Consider the following 6,472-nt stretch of genomic DNA (forward strand, 5'->3'; position numbering starts at 1 on the left):
GAATCGCCGAAACAAAATGAAGAAGAATAAGAAGTCATGTGTCACGTCCTTACCTAGGGTAAGACTCTAGGAACCACGGTGGGGCCTATTTAAGGTCTACAGGTTCGCGAGGCTTCAATCAGCTAACTAACTAACTATCTTAAATAAAATGCGTTTTGAGTAGAGATTTCAGCTATAAGTTATGAGCAAAATCGTAAAATGTTAAAATTTTTAGCATCAAATGGAAAGTCCTATTACTGTTATTACCTGATTGCCTTGGTAATCAGTAGCAAATTGAAGTACTTATAATATATCTTTCAATCACACACTGAACAAAGGTGCTACTTCAGATACATGTCGAATCTTTTATTCAGTTTAAAAACTTGTGAATTTAGACGTGGTACACAAATTACGTAACGTAAAAATTCTGGTTTTTTGACCCCCTCCTTCCCCTATGTAATATTAGGTAACGCTTGGCTTGGCGTAACCCCCCATTAAATTACGTAACGTTAACCAAATCTTCCACCGTACCTCAACATCGAATAAAAATGGCATATTTTTTTTTATTTTTTTGAAACGATGGTTCTACAATTGATGAAGGGACGGTACGGGAAAGAAATGAAAATTTTGGTGAATGAGGGAAAGAGCGGAAAGAAAGGGGGGGGGGGGGGGGGGTATTGGTAGCTATGCTTGACAAGTAGTCATTTTGACTCCTACCTTTTGTCCAATGCTGGAAGGTGCATGAGTCGAACCAAGCTGTAATCTGAGATTATAACCGGATTCGAACCCACAACACCCGCCAGGGCATGTGGTTCGCTGGTACTTGTACCTTTGAACCATAGAGGCGCTGGACAAAAGGAGACCGCAAAATCCACTCCTCAAGCATAGCGACGCGTTTGGTTGGGTTATCGACACATATTGTGCCGCTTCCTGCATCAATTGCAGATTACCACCGAGCAAGAAGTTTTAATCTAACTACTGTTTACTTTCAGGACGACGACACTATGCCGGCCCTTACGACTTGCAAGTAGTGATGTCCGAAATTTTCAATTATTCGATTACCGATTAATCGGCGAGCGTTGTCTGCACTAATCGATTAATTCAACTATTCGTGCTAGTGGTATTCGATTAGAAATATTCGAATATTTTTTTCATTTATTCGATTAATCGAACGATTATGAACGATTAGCGGGCATTATTCGGGGATTATTCGCATTCATATTATTTCCTTTGAACTATTCGATTAATTCAACTACTCGTGCTGGCAGTATTCGATTAAAAATTATTCGAATATTTTTATAGTTATTCGATTAGTTGAATTAATCGAGCGATTAACGGACATCACTACTTGCAAGGTACTGCACGTGGCGTTGTTCGTCTGTCAGCGTGTGTTAGCCGCGTTTCTCGGCGCGGGTTTTCGAGGGAAGGCCCCGTTCTTATGTAATAGACTAATCTCAAGTTTTTAGTCTTGACCTTGGAATGAGGTCATACATATATTAATATTTTTTTGAAACGATGGTTCTACAATTGATGAAGGGAAAGGTACAAGTACCAGCGAACTACATGCCCTGGCGGGTGTTGTGGGTTCGAATCCGGTTATAATCTCAGATTACAGCTTGGTTCGACTCATGCACCTTCCAGCATTGGACAAAAGGTAGGAGTCAAAATGACTACTTGTCAAGCATAGCTACCAATACCCCCTCCCCTTCCTTTCCGCTTTTTCCCTCCTTCACCAAAATTTTCATTTCTTTTCCGTACCGTCCCTTCATCAATTGTAGAACCATCGTTTCAAAAAAATATTAATATATGTATGACCTCATTCCAAGGTCAAGACTAAAAACTTGAGATTAGTCTATATTTTTTTTTAATTTTTAAGGAATTCAACCAAATCAGCAAGAGCTTGATATTTAAAACAACAATCAGGCATCAGCCCATATTAAGCTGAAATGGTCTTGAATCGTAATAACTGGAAATTTAGTAGGATTATCTTCTTCAGCAACGAACCATAATTTGGTATCAGAATTTTCATCAGTATAAACCGATTCACTGTTTTCTGCCTCCAACACGTCCTTTCTTCGTTTGGTAACTGCCTTTTTGGTATTATAAAATTGTTACGTAACTATTCTCATGACTCCTCTTTCCTATGTAACAACAAGTAACGCAAACTCGGCCCCCTCCACCCACTAAGCGTTACGTAATTTGTGTACGAAGCCTACAGTAGTAATAACTGTCAGTAAAGTAGGGTAAATTAACCATTAGCGGACCTGTTAGTGCTTTTCTTCCATGAATTATTTTAAACTGGTAACGCTAAACACGCAACCGATGGCACTATAATACGAGTAACTTTCGATTAAGCCAAAAAAAAAATCAATTAATGTTGCAAATCTGTATATTTTATACATTTTTTAAAACAACATTTTCGTTTTGTAGCCTTGTGTCCTTGGCCATCTTACGACCAAGCTGATCTCGAATCCGCTCTTTTACTCGTTTGAGGTTTGTGAAGTGTTAACCTAAAACCGGTTTCCTTGTATTGCTTGATGGTACAAAAGACGAATCTTTCGTTTATTCCGAGTGGCTTTAGCGTCTTTAAAATATCACACTGTCGAAAATTATTTCAAAACGGAATTATTACAAGTTCTGTCTTTGCGTCTATGATTACCAGGACTCTTAAAGGGATGAAAATTCAAAATAAACTTAGGGTAGTCAGGGGCAAGATGGCCACCCGGGGCAAGATGACTTACTTACTTACTTATGTGTCCATGGCCGCCGATCCGGCAGAACAAAGGGATGAAATCAGAGATCTCCACTGCTGACGGTTTCCTGCCACGGCTTTTACTTGTCACCAGGTCTGCCTCTTCTACACAGTTCTTGTGGATTCCAGTAGAGTGCTTCTCTGCAAACCTCGTTCGCTCCTTTCCTCAAAGTGTGTCCGATCCACTTCCACCTACGTTCACGAATTTCTGTGGCTTTCGGCCGTTGATGTCACCGACGATGGAGTTCCTCATTGGATATCCAGTTATCAGGCCACCAGGCACGAGTGATGTATCGCAGGCACCTTCTCCAGTTCGGCGTATCGTTGACAGGCACCTGTCTTAGCCGATCTGGTCCGCGCTCGCTTAATGCCGGCTTTCACCTCTCTCCGTTCGTCGATCTTCCTCCAAGTTTCATCCGAAATTCACTCCCTCCGCCCGCTGCGCGCTTTGCCGAGGGTTTCAGCACTGGTCGTGATGAAGGCGTTCTTGATGCCGGTCCATTGCTCTTCGATAGTTCCAGCAGGTGGCAACTCCGAGGCTCGAGATTCAAGTTGTTTGACAAAGGCCGTTTTCACCTCAGGATTCTCCAATCGGCTGACGTCGTAGCGCCACCCAACTTTCTCCTCCCGTCGTTGGACACGTGCGACGCGCAGACGTATCTCAGCGATAACAAGATGATGGTCGGATGTAATATCAGCACTGCGTTTGTTGCGTACATCAAGAAGGCTCCTTCGCCATTTCCGGCTGATGCAGATGTGGTCAATTTGGTTTTCTGTTCGGCCGTCGCGGGAAACCCACGTGACTTTATGGTCTGGTCTATGGGGGAAGTGCGATCCACCAATGATCATGTTGTTATTACCATAGAATTCTGTAAACAGCTCCCCGGTTTCGCTCCTGGGCCATGGAGTCCCAAGACGCATTCAAGGTCCGCGTTGTTTGACGTTGAAGGCGCCCATGTGGATTTGGATGTCCCCCTTTGGGATTTTCTCAACCACGCTGTTCAGCTGGAAATGCAGTTTGACAGTTGTTCACAGCCGTTCGACAAGTATGTTTGACAGAACTTGTTTGTTTTCGATCTTTCGAATTTTAAATCAACAGCTTTTTATGGTTAAACAAAACAGTCCAAATTATTCAAAGCATGCTTAAAATAATTTATGGGCAGCTAGAATTTATAATAATGATTATTTAGATCATACGTGAAATTCAACGAAGGTTTAACAGTTTTTGGAAAGGATGGTCATCTTGCCCCGCAGGTCGGTAAAATGCACAAAAATCGATGTATTTTTGCTCATTAATATTTAATTTGCGTTATAACTTTTAGTATGAGTTATGCGTACAGGTCAATGGTTATAGAAAAGACCGTAAACCGAGAACCTATCGAGGATTTTGAGACGAGGGTACCATACAAACTGCGTTGTCATTTGATTACACTTTAAACGAAAAATATGCAGACACATCTGCGATTAACCCATTTTAAATTAAACACGTCTAAAAAACACTGACCGTTATTACATACCCTGTAGAAATTTTGCTCACTCCGTAGATATTTAGCTAGAACTATTGATTAACATCAATAATTAAGCATAGAGTGTTCATTATCTTCTTTAGGTTTATTAATATTATCTGATTTGTTGGTTTTGCTTTAAGCCTGGGCTTAAAGGCTGAAGGTCTACGTATGCCTGGTCGAAGCTAGACTGATAAATCAAATAGTACAAACTTTTGTTGATTCAAGGAGATAACGGTCAAGTATTTTAATAGCTTGCCAATAAAATACGTAAAAGACACTCTATAATTTAATAGTTTGATAACAAGGAGTCGACTTCTTCCAATTAAAAAAAAATTAACTATAGAGATAACAAATGAAGAAAAACTAAAATTATCGGAACGGTTAGTTATATAACAGTATATCCTCATTTGTTAGCAGATGGTGCAAATGATGTGAAAATATATTTTTCATTAGACGAGAAAATTTCTAGCTTAAATTTATCGAAGCAATTCATGCATAAAAGTAAACAAACCGAGTAGGAGAAGATTTTGGACCTGTTAGAAAATGACTCTATAGTCTGTCATTCTCAACTTTAGCTACGCTCTCTAGAATAAAAATAATGTCGATAATCGACAGCTTCACCTCACAGATTTTGTTGTAAAAATTGTAGCTGTTTTCATAGGAAAGAGCAAGTCTATTTAGAGGGTTTTTAAGGCAATACTTGCAGTTTGCACTCGTCTTACAAGTTTTTATAAAAAACTTATATTGCTGGGGTTACAAACAGCTACATTTCGTGTCTATAAAGAATTGTGAAGTCTCTAAGAGATGTTTAAAGTATTTGGTTAAACAACGGTTGAGGATTGATTATTATTGCAAAATGTTTACAAAAACTGTTCTTTTCATTGTTGAGCATTTTAGCCATACACACTAAAAAAAAGTACCGAATTCGGCCAAATTTTGCCGAAATTTCAACAGCCGAACGTTCGGCAAAAAAGTCGATGGTGCAAATTAAACGTCGATTCGGATCTTTAGTAACGTTTGCTAATATAAAAAATTTTGCCGAACGGTCGGCTGTTGAGATTTCGGCAAAATTTTGCCGAGCTCGGTGCTTTTTTTAAGTGTGTATCTACTACGAGAAGTAAACAAATTTTTAAATAAACTTTCAATGATAAAAACACTCCTAATACATATTTTTTAAAAATGTACATGTTAATTTACACAAATAAGCAAGGCTTACATATATCGGCAATGAAGTTTTTTTCGATGAATGAATATTCCATTGTACAATGCATACTAAAAATAGATAAGAAAGACCGAAGCGGACGCTTGGTCATTAGCGATGGAAATGCAGAAACGGTATGCCGAGATATCAGCGCCGCTAGCGTAACGTTTATGCTGCCGCGTGGAAAAGGTAAACATGAGAGAGAAATGGAAAGTGAAAAACCATTAGCCGCCCACCGTAGTGAACGGCACTTTCCTTTATATGTATTGTAAGGGTTTGGTACATGTGATGTGGTAATGTATACAGCATGGAAGCACATCCTTAGAGCGCATGTCTCTGCAATATTGCAATTGTAACTCAAACGCAATCGACCTTCTGCGTGGGTGGTGTATTTATTGTAATAGGGCCGTATTCAAAACATTGGTGCTAGTTATAAGCAACCTGGCCAGTAAAAATGTGAATTGTTTGTGTTCATTCGTTACGATTGTCTAAACATTGTTTCCACAAATATTCACGGTCATCGCCCACACGTTACGCATCGCTACCTTAACAGAAAACATTGAAACTGTCTAGGTATATGCAGAGGCCAATTACGGGGCAGGTCACTAATCGAATATTTGGCTGATAACAACTAAACCTAGAAAACCCCCGTACCGCTGTATTGCAATTAAATTGACGAAGGTTTTTACGACATTCAATCGGTTGGTCGAAATTTGATCCCCCGCATAGATACATGGATTAAATTACACAGATTTATTAACTTGCTTCGTTTCTTCCTTTTACCTCTGCTGGGTAAGCTGCTGCTGCATATCGTTGCTTGATTTTGTCTTTCCTTTTGCGTCCCGGGCTCAACCTGGCCCGGCCGGCTCTGCCGGTTCGGCACGTCGCACTTCAGGATTCCCATTCCAATGTGTGTATTTACCGTCCACAATACTCTATATACACAAACGACTTTTACTCACTTTTTCACGGACACCATGAACGAAGCATCGACAATAGCCAAATCGCACCAACAAACAAGAGCCAGCAGGA

The sequence above is a fragment of the Sabethes cyaneus genome, chromosome 1, assembly GCF_943734655.1.
Source record: "Sabethes cyaneus chromosome 1, idSabCyanKW18_F2, whole genome shotgun sequence".
NCBI classification, from domain to species: Eukaryota; Metazoa; Arthropoda; class Insecta; order Diptera; family Culicidae; genus Sabethes; species Sabethes cyaneus.